At 39.3% G+C, this 17,784-nt stretch overlaps 1 protein-coding gene across 7 annotated transcripts in view; it reads left to right on the top strand.

Annotated features, from left to right (window-relative positions):
* Positions 1-17,784, top strand: part of LOC121917206 (HMG box transcription factor BBX-like) — a 184,931-nt gene that overhangs the window by 22,906 nt on the left and 144,241 nt on the right. For 3 of the 7 annotated variants that reach the window (XM_042442960.1, XM_042442962.1, XM_042442959.1), the window contains exon 3: positions 11,401-11,537. The exons of the other annotated variants lie outside the window; for them this stretch is intronic. The gene's annotated coding sequence lies outside the window, so the exon portion shown is untranslated. The remainder of the gene's footprint in view (positions 1-11,400; positions 11,538-17,784) is intronic. 7 annotated transcript variants of the gene reach the window in all.

Raw genomic sequence — 17,784 nt, 5'->3', positions numbered from 1 at the left:
TGAAACACAAAGCCTATATTCCAACTAGAGTAATATCATTGAATCAGTAGAACTTAAATAACCATAAAGTTACCAAGTTCTCAGTGATTTGATCCTGTTTTTGTTAACAATTCAATTTAAGCCAAAGTCCACATGGGTGTATCTTTAGGTGATAATTTAAATTGTTGCATTGCATTGGCCCTCCTCTGTCTCCTGTTTTACAGGATGACAAATGAGCATGTTGAAAATTACCCTGGCAAGCTTACTGTTCATTCTTTTGTCATATACTCCTTATGTTAAGGGGCATCATGTATTTCAGGGGTAGGCAACTGGCAGAGGAGCCATAGTGGCCCGCTGCAGGAATTTGGAGGAAGGAACACAAACTTCACTTCAACCCCAACTCCTTGGGGGGGGGGGTGTTGGTGTTGGTGAAAAGATACGTTGTCCAGGCCATAAAAAAGGTGAACCCCCTCCCCCACAAAAGGGGTGAATGAAATGCCTCACACCCCCCCCCCCCCGGGACTTTATGAGTGGCATTGGTATTTGAAAGACAAAACAAAAACCAGGAGTAAGAAGACTTGGAAACCATGGTAAGGGCAGAAATGTCCTTGTGGGGAAATGCTTTCAAACCAAGGATCACATTTTCTCCGTCTATCTTAATTGAAAGTGTTTCTCCTCTATTTCAGACCATTGCTTCCTCTGAGAACATAATGAATCCTTTTTATGGTGCCAGAAGATAGTTTAAGAGGGTTCTGTATAATAGACATCACAGTTCCACAATGTCCAGTATGTTTGTTATGTTGATCTGGTGGAAACACAACTTTATTGTGCATATTACAGCAGTGGTGCTTTATGAGAGAAGTGGTCACCAAAGATGGGACATAATGAATAACAGCAATTACATTTTCAAAGGCAAGGAAGTGAGTATACTTGGTATTTAAAGAATGTGAACTGACTTACTCTCTGAGGGATGTTGTCTCTTCCATCAAATATTTTCAAGGCTTTCAGTGACTTAGAAGATCTCAATCCATCAAGCAACTGTATTTTAAGGATTTATGCAGTATCCTTCAGTATTAGTTTATTCAGTTTCAAAACACATCAAAAGCATAATATTAAAACAGAATATACATTTATTAAAATCACTAGGAGCACCATAAAACAAGAACCCAATCAAGATACAATATGTCAAATAAAATGTAAAAGCTTAAGAAAGTAAAAAGGCTTTTATAAGGAAATTACATGAGAGGAACCTCACTCAGGAAAGCATTGTTTGCTGAGTTACTAGGGAACCTCATATATGGGTGAATACAGGAAAGATGATATGTGGAGATACCCACACCACATATTTATCAAGGTACAGTCTGGGGGTGCTTCTTGATTCGTCGCTTCACTTGACTGCTCAGGTGAATGCGACGGTCAAGAGCACCTGTCATCAGCTTCGGCTTATTTGCCAGCTGCGTCCATACCTGGCCCAGAGGGACCTAGAAACTGTTGTACATGCTCTGGTAACCTCGAGACTGGATTTCTGCAACGTACTCTACATGGGGCAACCCTTATACCAAACCCGGAAGCTTCAAATGGTGCAGAACATGGCAGCCAGGCTGGTCACTGGTGTTTCCAGGGCCAGCCATATAACACCTGTGCTGAAAGATCTCCATTGGCTGCCCATCCGCTTCCGGGCTCAATATAAGGCGTTGGTGATTACCTATAAAGCCCTAAATGGCTTGGGCCCAGGATTCCTGAAGGACCGCCTCTCCCCGTATATTCTGTCCCGCACCCTCAGAACATCTGGGCAGCAATTACTGAAGGTGCCTGGGGCCAGGCTTTCCTCCACTATGAAGAGGACATTCTCCATCGCCGCCCCGGCCCTTTGGAAGACGCTGCCCACTGAGCTCCGCTCATCAACCTCCCTGACCCAATTCAGAAAGGATTTAAAAACCTTTCTGTTCCAACATGCATTCCCCGAATAAAATTCTGTGGGCCTCCCTCCTCTTCCGTGGCCAAGAGGTTGGGCTAATGGGGCTTTTAGCTTGTTCTTTTATTGTATTTAGCTGTTCTATGTTTTTATTGTATTTACTCTGTTTTAAATATATGTTGTAAGCCGCCCTGATCTTGGGAAGGAGCGGGATAAAAATAAAAACTTTATTATTTATTATTACATGTGTAGATTTGAATCCTGTTGGTTGTACCAACTAAATTAGTGCTATTGATGGGATGTACAGAATTATTGAATTATCATTCAGCAATTGATTCAGTGGATTTAGTCTATTTGGGACTACTGAAAAGATTTAGGCTTTATAGGATTTATATTATGAGTTCACATAGGTCAGTAGTTGTGTACTTGGATAGCCCATCATTTCTCAGCAGCAGCTCTTTGAAATTCAAATAAGAAGATGATTGTCATGCCAATCATGATTATTATAAAATGAACTAGATAATGATTTAAAGTACCTTATACATTTAATGTATTACGTATGTCAATATTTTTGTAAGTATTCCTAATAGATATAGGCAAAGAATAGAAGGGCTACATACAGTAGTTTACAAAAGAAAGAATAGTAATCATTTGTACAGTGGGCCCTTAGTATCTGCTGGGGTTTGGTTCCAGGTCAATTGTGGAGACAAAATCCATGGATACTCTAGTCCAGTGATGGTGAACCTTTTAGAGGCCAAGTGCCCAAACTGCAACCAAAAACCCACTTATTCATTGCAAAGTGCCATGTCCCTCTGGCTTTCTAGTAACAAACTGTGGCAAACTGTGCTGCGGCGACGGCACACGTGCCCACAGAGAGAGCTCTGAGTGCCACCTCTGGCACACGTGCCATAGGTTTGCCATCATTGCTCTAGTCCCATTATAAATACAATGGCATAGTAAATGGTATGAATAAATGCCCTTATATAAAATGGCTAAATCAAGGTTTGCTTTATGGAATTTATTATATATATTTAAAATATTTTCAAGGTGTGGAAGGTTAAATCTGTAGATTAACAATCTGTGGATATGGAGGGCTAACAGTACATTCTATACATCATTCTCATATTATCAGTGTTGTTAATAACTAGCATTCTGTAACTGGGAGATGTTGTAAACACCAGCTCTTGTAGAATCACAGTGCTGGAGGAGATTTTTGGGCTAATTTATTGTTGTATGGCTTCAAGTCATTTTTGACTTCTGGCAATACTAAAACAAACCTATCATAGAATTTTGTTAGTAAGATTTGTTTGAGGGAGCTTGCCTTTGCCTTTCTCAGGGGCTGAAAGAGTGTGATTTCCCCATGGTCACCCAGTGGGTTTCCATGATAAATAAATAAATCATAAAACTTTAATTAATATCCCACTTTTTGTTACCACAATCAAAGCAGCGTACAACCTTTAAAAAATACAATACAGTGGGTCCTCGCCTTACGCGGGGGATCCGTTCCAGATCCCTCCGCATAAGGCGAATTCCGCCTATGCTCGAGTCCCATTGGAAACCATTGGGATTTGTGTGTAGCGGCGCGCGCGGGGGGCACAACAGGCGCACGCACCCATTCAATTGAATGGGACGCGCCGCCCCGCGCGCACCGGCGGCTTTGAGCGCCTATGCTCAAAGCCGCCTATAAAAAGGCAGCGTATGGCGAGGTGCGACTGTATATACAATTCCCCCCTTAAAAAGGCTTAAACAATTCTATCCATTAAAATTACAAACGATAAAATCTAAAAACAATAATACGATAATAAAATAATAAAATAACGGTGGGCAGAGTCTTTGCTTATATATGTCTGTGGGGGGAGCGTTACATGGCCGGCTTCTATTCCGGGAAGGCCTGCCGGAAGAGATCCGTCTTGACAGCTTTCTTGAAGCTCTCTAGGTTGGCAATTTGATGGATCTCATCCGGCAGGCCATTCCATCAAGTGGGAGCGATTGCAGAAAAAGTCCTCTGGGAGGTTGCCGTCAATCTAGTCTTTGTGGATTGCAACAAATTCCTCTCAGAGGATCTAAGGGTGCGGGGCGGATTATACGGAAGGAGGCGATCCCTTGCCATGGAGGGCTTTAAAGGTAATGACCAACACCTTGTACTGTGCCCGTGAACGAATAGGCAGCCAGTGGACTGATTTCAATATAGGTGTAATATGGTCACTTCTAGTTGTTCTTGTAATCAATCTGGCTGCCATATTCTGTACCAGTTGAAGCTTCTGGACTAGGCACAAGGCCCCATGTAGAGCGCATTGCAAAAATCAAGTCTTGAGGTTACCAGTGCATGTACTACAGTTTCAAGGTCACCCCGTTCAAGGAAAGGGCGCAGCTGATGTATCAGCCGGAGCTGATAGCAGGCACTCTTGACCATTGCATTCACCTGATCTAGCAGGGATATAAATACTGGCGTCCTGGAGGGCTAGGCCAACTGCTACACAATGCTGGCTCTTAGTTTAAATTATCTAGGTTAATATCCACCTAAATCTGCTTCAATAGATGGTGTCAAGACTCTTTAAAAATCGTTAGTGAGAGAGTGATTTCTCCTCAGGTAATTTGTTCCATTATCAAATTCTGATGTTCAACTGTAATCTATCCTCTTGAAATTTAAACCCATTAGATTAATCCTGCCTTCTTCAGTGTGACATCCTTCAGGAATTTGAAGAGTGGTGTCATGTTCTTCCTCAGTCTCATTTTGTCAGGCTAAACATACTTCCCAGCCTTTTTCTCATAGAACATGTTTTCCATACTCCTTGCCATTTTCATTGCTTTCTCCTGTTCCAGTTAATATTTTATATGTTTAAATATATATGTTTATATATGTCTGTGTGTTTCAATTTATACTTCAGAATGGGATGCTTAATGAAACATAGTATTCCAGATGCAGTTTAATTATTAGGAATAAAGTGTAAACTTTACTTCTTGTGACCTGGAGAGGATGATGTGTTTAATGCTGGTTAAAATCACATTAACTTTTTTGGTAACCACATCATATTGTCCTGTTTTTAGCCTGAAATTGTAGTACTGAAGTAATTTTCTCATATACTACTGCCAAATTAAATATTCCAATATCCCTGAATCTTTGTCTCTGATTATGCATTCAGTTTTCCCCAATTTAAGGTAATGCTAGTTGTCTTCTGACATTTATGAAATTTCATGTGTGTAACTATACTTATAATGTCCATATTAATATTTTTAAATGACATGAATTTCAAGTTTCTCTTGCCCCTCCCCAAAAGTTGAAAGTTATGCTCCTAGAATTTAAAAGAAATTCCAGACAGATAGAATATTTAAATCTAATGAAACATTGGCAAACTAAGCCTTTATCTTCTGGGTAATCAAGATGGTTTGTTTTAATGGTGTCTCTCTCATTCCTACATATGGGATCTTCCTTCACCTGTGAAGAACATTTGGAGCAATGTAGAGCTGAACTAGTGTCATCTATCCAAAATTCATCTGTCCATTTCTTTCGGCCTCTACTGCCAAGATTCTGATCCATGTCCTAGTGGTCTCGCAACTAGATTATTGTAATCTTCTTCTAACAGGGCTTCCTCCCTCTCACCTTCGTCCTTTAATTTCTGTCCAGCATTCAGCTGCACGTATTATTACATCCACTCGCCACTTTGACTATGTTTCTCCTCTATTATCTCCTCTCCATTGGCTCCCCTTCCCCATCCGCATTCAGTATAAGCTTTTGTTGTTGACATTTAAAGCCCTGCATGGGCTGGCCCCTCCTTATCTCTCTGAATTTCTCTCGCTTTACATTCGTACTCATTCCCTCTGTTCTGATAGTCAAAGTATCCTGTCCCAGCCTAGGATATCCACTGCCCCATCCCGGATTCGTCCTCTCTCACTTGCTGCCTCTCACTCATGGGGCAGCAAGTGAGAAACCTTCTTCCCCCATGAGTGCGGCTCATCACTTCTCTAAACAGTTTTAAAACTCATTTAAAGACTATATTATTCAGGGAAGTATTTCCAGGTAGTGTGTGACTGTTTTTGTTTGACATCTGATATTTGACCTGATGTCTGTTATTTGATGTTTTTAACCTGTTGTTTGCTTATCTTAATATGCATTTGTTATTTTTTAGATTGTACACCACTGGCAGGTTTTATTAGTTTTATCATTTTTATCCATTCTATATACAGTGCTGTGCAAATTTACAGCGCTTTATAAATAAAATATAATAATCATAATTATTATCTAAGTGGAGTTATGCACCTTCTAACAGGAACTCTGCATGTCAGTGCCTTTTTTCTCCACTTCACCTCACTTTCCTTTTGTCTGCCGGTTAACAGCATTCAAACACCTTCTCTGTCTTCATGACTGTCCGAGATTTTCTCAGTACGTTCTCTTCTTTGATTTTCCAGTACATAGGCCTTCTCTGTCCTGGGTTCCTACTCTCTTTCACTCATCAGAATTATTAACAGAACCTAGTTCTGTTGTTGTTATTGGAGGCCCCCCCCCCCCCCCGGTTTTTTGCTGGTTGCATTTATTTAATCCATGTCAGGGCTTGTGAATTTGAAGTATTTGTTCAAGAATTGCTTCTCTTGAAAAGTTAAGGTCTCACCCATAGATGTACAGTCCTAGTGTTTTCTCTGTTTAGGAGAAACAGTTGACATAGATATCTTTGAGCACTATCAGAGCCAAAAGAACAGAGTATTCTGCCTTCACGTTTTATTTTGGACAGATTTGGTGTTTCATTGGAAAACTTCAGCATAGTCAAAGGCCTTGAAAACAGTTGCCATCTTCTGAAGCCTTCTACCCTTGCCCATATTACTGAGGACAAACAAAGGCAGGCTCTCTCTCGCTGAACAGCTAGACTCAGTTGTCAGTATTCATCTTCTGTCAGTATTGATGACTGACTGACTTGATACCAAATGTCTGTGCTAGCTCAGTGACACAAGAAGGGATCATAAACAGCATAAATGAAGAGGAGATTCCACTTCAGAGGTGTCCAATAAGTGATAGAAGATCTTGAAACATGAACCTAAGAAGTCTAAAAATGTTATCCATATGAAAGAACCTAGGGAAAGAAAAGTAGCTAAGTAAAGGTGTGTGTGTGTGTATTATTTACACACACACACGATATAGGTAATATTAAAGGAAATTTGTCCTGGACTGAAACCATGGTGGGGCAGACCCACAAGATTTCTTGACTCAGTACATAAAGTAACCCTAAGGTTTGTGAGAATTTTGTACAGCATTTTGAGTAACCAGTGGTTCACAAATCTGACATCTTCCGGCCTGAAAGGGAGTGATCAGGCAGACCCAGCTCCACCAGGGCTAGCCTGAAGGAAGAGACTCCTCTCTCCATAACTGTCATCTTCCGGCCTGATGGGGAGTGATCAGGCAGGCCCAGCTCCACCGGGGATAGCCTGAAGGAAGAGGCTCCTCCCTCCTTAACTGTCATCTTCTCGCCTCCTATTCCCCTCCATCCATGCTTTGACTGTGTGGGGGAGAGGCTTGCATACCCTAATGAAGTTGTGAGTTATGCTGGCGGTGGTATAATAGTCACCAGCAGGGCCTCCCACGCCAGACAGGTCACAACCGAAGTGTCTGACCAAGAACGCCAAAGGGCAGGATGCGCTCTCTAGCCTTAGGGCAACCATCCTAGGAGAAGGAAAACTCTAATCCCAAACCTGGGCAGATGATGCTTGTCTAACCCTGTAAGGTCAACCATCTAAGAGAAGGAAACTTTAATCAAACCTACGACCCGAGGACCTCACTGCCACCGTCCATGCTTGTCAAGGCCTCAGCAGTTGAACCTCTGGTTTAAAGGGTGAGGCCAGTTCTGTGCACGCTGCCCTCCACCAGAAAAATCCATTGCACAGGCTCGAAGGATACATCCAACGTCATCAACGCACTTGTAGAAAGCACGGATGAGTCCTTCCTGAATCTTCGTTTGCGAAGTAAAGCCAAGAAGAAGAAGAAGAAGAAGGTTCACAAATCAACATAATGCATTGGGTTTTTTTCCAAGTAACAATGAATTTAATAGTAAGATGGTCAAAGTTTAATGTTTATTCAAGTGTACGAAACATGAAGTGAAATTATTGCCTTAAGATGAAATGTTCTGATAAAGTTGAAGCATAGCAAGTATTATACAGTATAGAGAGAATAAGTCTGTTTTATTTGTTATTAATTACTATTGAGCCTACTTTGACTTATGGTGACCTTGTGAATGTGTCATGTCAGCTCGTAATGTGGCCGAAGTACAATAGCCTCATTTTGATCATTTTTGCTTGTAAACAACTATACTATAATAGAAATAATATATATAATTATTTCCTGAATGAAATGGTTTTTTAATTGTATAGTTCTTGAGTCTGTATTCCCAAATTGGCAAAGCCCCCTCAATACTTTAGAAAATAATACTAATAATCCCAGAATGATGAGGCTAGGGAAGCAACAAGCTTATCCAATAATGATATCAAAATGTACTCTAATTCACTTTCTAAGTTTTTATGCAGTGATTTATTACTCTTTGCCTTCTCTGTCCTTGCATATCTTAGCCAACGACTCTTTCCTTTGGAAAAGAATATAACTGAAAATTCTCCACTGGGGATTCCTAGCAGTTCTTTTCCTTCTGTGTTACTGCAAATTCAGAGCTTTCTGATAACTTTTTAACTAACATTTCAAAACTAAATCTTAATTTATGTTATATATCTTTTATACCATAACTGAAGTAAGAAATACAATGATTTTATAGCAGCATTGTCATATACCACATATACTCGACTATAAGTCAACCTCATATATAAGTCAAGGGCAGGTTATGGGTTTTGATATGACCTGTGGATAAGTTGAAGGTAAAATTTAGGGGCATGTAACAAAGGATGCAAAGGATAAAGTAAAGGAAAACAGTGCCAAAGAACTTGGTACACATACTAAAGGCTGGATGGATGAGAGAGTAGTGCTTCCAGGACAGATTAAACTCTTGCCTTTCACCATATATGTGTGTGTGTTTTAAAATACAGTACTTACATCGACCTGTGGATAAGTCGACTCAATTTTTTTGGGTGAGTTTTTTAACCTAAATTTCTAAACTTATACATGGGTATATCCAGTAGCTTACATCACCACTAACAAAAGGAACTGATGTCAGCTATGTACTAGCTGAGCCTCTGTTGTAGTGATTTGGGATTGCCACTTAGCATTCTGGAGAGATGTGCCCAATTGTGTTTTGGTACCTACATTCTGGTCAGTACTATGGTCAGTGGTTCTAGAGAGCAATTTTTTTTAGGGTGTTTAGCAATTTCCCTTCTTTGTCATGATCTAAACATGGATTTATGCACTAACCAACGTGGTGCTGTGGTTTGAGCATTGAACTATGACTCTGGAGGATCAAGGTTCAATTTCCCGCTCTGCCATGGAAACCCACTGGGTGTCTTTGGGTGAGTCACACACTCTCAGCCCAAGGAAACTCCTTAGATTCACCATAAGTCAGAAACTACTTGAAGGCACAAAACAACAGCAACACAACATATGAGTGTAATGAAGTTACTTGTTACTGAAAAACATGTTCCTATGAATTCCTCCTTATAACATTTCCTGTGATGGCATGTCCCTAGCATTAAACTATTTAGCATTAAGCTATTTATTGATACTGTCAGCAATAGTCAGAGAGAGACCACCTCTTACGGGGATTCTAGTACAGAGACAAGCAGAAGGTAGAACAAGCTCTAATGTAAATTTCTAGGTGATTTCATTATATCTGGAAAGAACTCTGACTCTCAGTGGTTGAATGATTGTGATAACAAAAGAAAGATGTTTTCTTCCTAACTAAAACTTCTGAAATCAGCAAAGCAGGAAAGCAGCAGAGACAAAAATAGATTTGTATGGAAGAATATATTGGTAAACAGAAGTGCTAGTAATAAAAACAAAGCCCTGGTTTGAACCTGGGCTCAGAGGCACCTTCCTCAGTTCTGTGTCCCCCTTTTTGCAGTTGTTCTGTCTGTTGGATATCAGGTTTAATAAAAAACAAAAGTAGGTACTACATGTCTAGTATTCTGTCAGACTATCTTTTCTTTTTTCCCGTGGTTTCTGGGTGTAAGGTACAAGGGATATTGGCCCAAGAATGCTCTTTACTGTCCTTCCTTTTTGGGGGAGAGTGTCACATTTTAAAGGCATATACTGGACACACACTCCCTATTTTAAAAGAAGACCCATAGAAGGTTTTAAAAAGTGAGTAAAGGCCAGAAAATGTCCTCAGTTGCCGAGGAATGGCCAGTGACATCCCCAAATGTTTTGGAGATGCTATTGGCTATTTCAAGAGGATGAAATGGATGAGCTGAACATGTGAGCCCTCTGAGACCTTCCAGAATCTTTAAAGGTGGCAGTGTCGCCTCCCAGTCTTGCTGTCAATTTTCCACTACTGTTTTAAATAATAACTGATGTTTCTCCCTGTAATATTACACCCATTTCCCTGGTTGTAAGATCCATTGGAGAGCCAGTGTGGTGTAGTGGTTTGAATGTTAAATCGGGAAACTGGGAGACCAGGGTTCAAATCCCTGCTTAGAAATTTGTAGGGTGATCTTAGGCAAGTTACACTCTCTCAGGCTCAGTAAAAGGCAAAGAAACATTAGGATCATTGTAAATCAGAAATTAAGTCAATATATTTATTTATATCTTGCCTTTCTCTTGATCCATGTACTCAAGGTGGCTACCAAGAAATTTAAAACAGTATAAATTAAAAACAAAACAAAATCATTAAAAGGTGTACATATAAAATTAAAAAATTAAAACATTACATATTAAGAATATTAAATATATTAAAAATTATATACAAAATTTGACATCTGAATTGCATGGCATTTAAAAGCCCAGCCCTCAACAGTTTGAAAACAAACAAAGCTCTATTAAGCTCACATGTAGTTCTGCACATGTTTATAAGATTGCTCTGTTAATCTTTAAAAAACAAAACAAAACCCTGAAATCTGGTAATGCTGGTATACAAAAATAACTGTTGCCAAGTGTGCCCCATGGTGTAGTTTTAGTTATGGTCTAGTCTTTTGTGGGTTTTATCATAATGTGAGGTTACTACTATGTCCTCCTTTTCCCTTCTGTATTCTCTTTTTCAGAGCTAAAATTTCTGCCCAGGGAGATTTTTAAAATGTCTGGTTTTTCTTACAAGGTCCCCTCCCCCCACCTCTGAATATCAGAAATTAGCAGCTTTTGTAATTATTGCAAATCTACAGGAGAAATTGAATCACTGCGTAAAGAATATTCTATCATTAGGGTTGGAAAAGATGATAGCTTGACAATTTAATGTCTTCACTCTGCATCAGTGGGACTCACAGAGGAAGACAGAAAGGGGAAAGGAGAAGGGTAGTGTCAGCAGCTCTTGGCAAGGAAGGCGTTGCGTGAGATGGTTCTGGGTATCTTCCCTGTTTTCGTGAATACTTAGATATTTGTCTCCTCGCTCATCTTCTCAAGACCCTCCATCTGTTGTCCATTTTGTCATCCATAGCTCTTCTTTTTGGTCTTCCTGGAAGTGTCTCCTGCTGCCACCCTATTTATTGTGGGAACCTGCAATGATGGAGTAGTGGAAGAGCAGATACAAGGGATTGGCCTCTAAACTCAAGGTTGTGTGGGAATATTGCTGAGGTAACCAATTTTTGGTATTATTAAATATCACTAAATAACCACTTAAAATATAATTTGAATACAGTGAAGGTTAGCAATATTTTAGTAGCACTTGTCACAGCTCATTGTGTGTATGCGTGCCATTAAGGTGCCTGTCAACTTATGGTGACTTAATGAATTTCATATGGCTTTCTTAGGCAAGGAACACTAAGAGATGGTTTTGCCATTTCCTTCTTGATATTTGTGGGCGGTCTCGTCAAAGTGCTAACAATGGCTGACCCTACTTAGCTTCCAGGATCAAACAATCTAGTACCTTTAGGGTATTTAGACCTATATAGTAGGGATATTTAAAATGAGAGTGGTTTGAATATGCAGTCACTAAATGTGCCCCCCCCCCCCATCGAATAGGTAACCCTATCATAATGCCTGGGCCTGAGAACTAGGCTGTTAACTGAATTTTAAAGTTAATTTTAAACCTAGCCAAATGTGGAGGGAATGATTCGCTGGGAAAGAATACATCAGGCCTCTGTATGAAAGCATGCATTTTGCCTGAAACAGACAAGTGGGTCTAAAGCAGTTCACAACCAGTGGGTTGCAGCCCCTTTGGGGGTTAATGACCCTTTCACAGGAGTTGCCTAAGACCATCGGAAAACACATATTTTATACTATTATATTAATAATTTTATGGTTGGAAGGTCACCACAACATGTGGATCTGTATTAAAAGGTTGCGGTATTAGGAAGGTCGAGAACCACTAGTCTAAAGGATATAGAAGTCCATTTCTGATTTTTAAAACGTACCTTTATTACCTAACCACTGTATTGCCAATCAGCTCTCCATATCCATGGATTTTTTTAATCACGAATTCAAGCATCCACGGCTTGAAAATATTTTAAAATGCATGAATTCCAAAATTCCAAAAAGTAAACCTTGATTTTGCCATTTTATTTACAAGGGACACACTTTTACTGTGCCATTGTATTTAGTGGAACTTGAGCATCCACTGATTTTCGTATCCATGGGAGGGTCTTGGAACCAAAACCCAGTGGAGACAAGGAGCCCACTGTATTAGTGTTAATAGTAGGTTTACCATATGCTAAGTACAGTATATGCTAAGTAAATGCTAGGTTCATAACTCTGCGTGGTCTAGTATTCATATTATGCAAGTTGTGCAATATTTATTCAGAGAGTGCAAGTTTTAGACATTTAAAAATGCCTCTTCTCTCTAGCAGATCAGTAGGGTTGGTGCATGTGCAACTGAGCATTGGATTTGGACATAGGAAATAACTGGAGTGGACTTACATTTGTATACCATAAGGGTTGTTTGGGGATGGGGTGGGAACAGAAATCTAGACCTTCCTTAACCTTCCTTGGATGTCAAAAGTGCACTGTTTCTCAGAGCTGTTGTAAGCTGCTGTTTTTGAGCTGCACTTTCTCTCCCAAACTTGCAATATGGAGGAAATAAAACTATATTTATTTAATCACACACACATTTTCATAAATTGTGTCATTTTCTTAAATGATGCTGAGGGTAGTTACCAATGATGCAGATGAAGTACATCACAACAAAATAGCAGCAAAACAAAATGTAAATAAAAAACAACAACAAACAAACCATGTGAATAAAACACAGGAAGTTTATAACAGAAGCTCTTTTCATTTATCTTAATTTCCATTATCAGAAACCTCAATTGGACCCAAGAACCTTCCTTCCAACAGAGGGACACTGTTTAGATTCAGTTGCATGTTGTTGTTGCTGCCATTTTTGCCAAGGGGGAATACTACAGAGGTATGGCAAAAGCTTTAATTCAATCATTCATTTCTCTGAGCAGCTCTCACATTCACATTGGTAGAGCAGAGGGAACGCTTCAAAAGGCAGTTCTGTCACCAAACAGTTAAATTGTGACTTGTGTTTTCTTCTCTTTGTGAATATCACTGGTCCATTGCATGTCAGTTACAGCAGTGATTTCCAAACTTGGCTATAATAATGAGAGATGGGAGGATGTCTATTTCTAATAAAACAGCAGCTTCAACATGTTGCATTTTTATTTTTGGTTTTCTATGAACTGTATACTTACCACAATAGTAAAGCCTAGGAATCTTGGCCAGATGGTGGTGTGGACAGGATCTAGGCAAAACCCAGCTGAGCCATATGGCAGCACTATTTAATAGTTAATAAGGCAACATTTTATTATGTTTTTGTATAGCTTCAGAAGAGGAATGTTTAATGCAAATAGAAGAAAAAACAATGTATCTCCTAAACTTTTTCAAGTTTCCCCTCACATCTCTATATGTAACAAACATAAAATTTCATTTAATGAACAGTGGGATGAACAGACACCGAGGGCTAGGTGTGGCCACCAGATCCTCAGTATCTGTCCATTTTTGCATTAGATGAATGTACTGTAATTGTATGCCCCACTGTGCCTTCCCCCAGCCTCAACAGGCACCCAATCCTCCTGCTTTTAAAAGAACCAGATGGATGTGAACGGCTATTTGTGGCCTAAAACAGAATAGTGGAGGAAGAATAGCATTTAAATGTGCAGTATTGCCTCATGAAGGTTTTTTTTCCGGGGAATGTTGTTGGCCATTTTTAGGCTGAAAAAGGGTTGCAGTGGGTGGCATGTGGATTGTGGGGGTTACACTTGGGGTTCTATCATGTTGCATATACCTGGCAGCTTACACATTTCTCACACCTGAATAAACACTTACATCAGTAGGGCTTCAGTCTTTTCTAAGGAGGAATGAATTTGTGGCACCATAAACCATGTGAATCAGGGTCAGAATTCATCTTTGTTGCAGCTACGCACAATTGCTTATGTTACAGGTGCAGGGCATTTTCTCATATTTGATAAGAAAACTCAATTGCTTATGTGAATAAAGGAACCAGAGTTTCAAAGCTTCATGGGATTCTTGTTTGCCTAAAGATATAAAGTCTTGTAGTACAACACAGTAGTTTGATTTTTCTTCAGGTGACTTCTGGTATGCCATTGTCTTACTGGTATGCCTTTGTCTGGGATGGCAGAGTTTCAGACCTTGTTCTGTATTGAAAGACTTTGTTCTTTCCTCTTGCCTGGAAACAAAATATTTTGTTATGAATTTTCTTTAATGTACAAATTTTAATCATATTTTTAAAATGTATACATGTGTTTTTATGTGTTTTCTCCATTGGCTAAAGCATGTGAGTCTGCATTTTTTCAAAGGTACACTTTTCTGGTTGTGCACATTTATTTTCGTATAATTTGAACTGCAACACAAGTATCATTAAAATAAATCTGACCATCACAGTTTCCTCCCAGTGATGAGAAACCTAAAGATCTGCACACATTTTCTTTATTAGTCTTTCAGACTATTAATTGGACAAATTCATTAAAAAAAATTGTGAATGCAAATTTCTTTTCCATTCATAATTCCATAATTAAAGATTTTTACTTTTAGACTAAAAATGTAAAAATAATCAAGTCAAAAAGAAATGTGCTTGCCGCCTTATAGTCTGTTTCTCAGCCAGGATTACACCCTTGTTTGGTACTACTAACAACTGATTATGTATCCACATTTCCTTCGGTTGTGAAAGTGTAACAGAATTTATTATTAAACTTATATCACATTTTCTCACCACAAGCTGTGCTCTTATACACTTTTTTAAAATTTTAAACTACTTGAGCAATCAAATCAGCTTAAAACCAAAAATACAACTTCACCTGTTGACAGAAAGACACAAAAGATGGATCTTGCCTTGTCTTCCTTTGCAAAGAATACTACAACAAAGTTGCAAAAGCAGAACGCTGGCCTGTCTCAGTAGAATATTGTTTTTACGATGTGATAATACTGTTACGTCTTTTTAGGCTGCAATGCACATTTCCCTGGGAGAGGGGTCCAGAGAACTTAGTGAAATTTAGGATATAATTGTACTTTACATGGAGCTGTACAATACTTTCCACTCAATCCATAAAACAGTTAGAATATTTTTGCTATACAGATCGTAAATTAGTCTAAGGTGGATCCAATCTAAGCTTTATCTCTAAATGGTTTGTAGATGACAGCGAATAGTGGCTTGCCTAATATTTTAGAGAAAGTACAGCTAGCATGCTATAGAGGTTTGAGGGTTCGACTAGGATTTTGGAGACCAGGATTTTAATGCCTGCTTAGTCATGGAAACTCACTGGGTGACCTTAAGCAAGTCACACTCTCTCAGAGTAAGGCAAAAGCAAACCCTCCCTGTGCAAATGTTGCCAAGAAAACCCATAAGTCAGAAATTTTTTGAAGGCACACAACAAGAACAAATATTCTTAAGGCTTACAAAGTGTTCTTTTTATTACCCTGCTTTGACCAGAAACATATAGCTGAGTGATCACAAGAAGACAGTATTTCTAAGCACATGTTAGTTATATGCTGCATGATGAGCCTTGTATCATGCTGTAAGACTTCTGTCACCACAGATATGCTGATCCCAAATAACTGATCATCAGAAGTTATTAGCTAGCTCCCATTCCCATAATAATGATAATAATAATAATAATTCCCATTATAAGGGAAACCCCTACAAAAAAAGAACTTCTGTTTATATAAATTTCTGGTCATATCAGTGTTTTGGATAATCCAGCCTGGCCTTACATACCCACCTTCCAACAGTTTTATTGCATGAATGTCTCCTTATTCCATTGCTAAAGATTCTTTCTTAGGGCTTTTAAATAACTAAACAACAAACCTTCTATTTTTCAAAAAGTTAGCCAGTGATAGAGAAGGCACTTGTATTTTTCTGTAATTTACCTGGAAGTATATTTGTTATGCCCAGATTTTAAGGGCAACCTGTTTATCCTGAGAGCGTGTAGTGGAAATCTCCCTCCCAGTAAATTTATCCACGGCAGGGCTGACATAGACAAAGAGACACCAAATTTGGTTTTAGGCACTATGTATGTAACATTTATTGAAATACAGACATAGACAGATACAAGTACCAAGAGAGCTCTCACACACACCATTCACACAATATCGATGTAAAATGACTACATATAGAATATACCTTCAGTTTTACTTGTGAAATGATGTTTGTCCTTGCTTAGCTATGGAGCTCACTAGTTAGCCTTGGGCAGGTTATTTGGATAGATGTGATGTGTAGAGATTCACCTCTGAGATCCTTGGAGGCAGGCAGGAATATTGACGCAATAAATAATATTTTATTACTCTTTACAAACCAACAGTATGTCCTAGTGATATTTATACTGGAGACAGAAACAAATTTATTTCAGAGAGCTGAAGATTTCATAAAATGGTCATAATTGTCTATCGTGCACAATAATTTTTATCTCCCACTTGTCACCTTAAATTAAACATTGTGAAACCTTGCAAAACCTGTCTTCCAGAGACAGTGGTGCCCTCTACCATACCACCTTCAACGCTAAAACAACTACGAGGAAAATGAGTGTATTTTGGATTCTTCCATCATGGGCTGCAGTTCCACGAGGAGGGACTTCTGGCAACAGACGGGTTGCATCTTACACCAGTTGGAAGAAATGTTTTTGCTAACACTCTCAAGAATTTGATCAGGAGGACTTTAAACTGCGTTGCGTGGGGGAGGGAGACAATATTAAGGAAGGCAAAAAGGCTGGAGAAAATAGTCAAGCAGACATATAGGAAACAAAGACAAATACTGCGAGGCCCCAACAGTGGAAGGCAAAAAAACTTGCACAGGCAGCAAGTAAAGGGGACCCATAGTCTGCGATGTCTCTACACTAATGCACAGAGAATGGAAAATAAGCAAGATGAACTCGAACTCCTAGTTCAACAAAGCAAATATGATATAATAGGCATCACTGAAACATGGTGGGATGAGTCTCATAGTTGGAATGTATTTTAAGAGAAATAGGCCAAACAAGAAAGCAGGAGGAATAGCACTATATGTCAGAGATATTTACACTAGTGAAGAGATCCAGGACATCAATACTGGCAGCCAGGTGGAGAGCATCTGGATAAAAATTAAAGGCAAAGGAAACAACAAGGATGTTATTGTGGGAGTCTACTACAGACTCCCCAGTCAGACTGAGGAATTGGATGACGCCTTTCTAGAACAGATGACCACACACTCAGAAAGGAGAGATGTAGTAGTGATGGGTGACTTCAACTATACTGATATTTGCTGGAATTCAAACTCAGCCAAATCCTCAAGGTCTAGCAAATTCCTCACTTGCTTCGAAGACAATTTCCTTGTCCAAAAGGTGGAAGAGGCAACAAGGGGGTCAGCTATTTTAGATCTGATCCTAACCAACAA

The sequence above is a fragment of the Sceloporus undulatus genome, unplaced genomic scaffold (assembly GCF_019175285.1).
Source record: "Sceloporus undulatus isolate JIND9_A2432 ecotype Alabama unplaced genomic scaffold, SceUnd_v1.1 scaffold_12, whole genome shotgun sequence".
Taxonomy (NCBI): domain Eukaryota; kingdom Metazoa; phylum Chordata; class Lepidosauria; order Squamata; family Phrynosomatidae; genus Sceloporus; species Sceloporus undulatus.
This window is presented reverse-complemented; position numbering and strand designations above follow the sequence as displayed.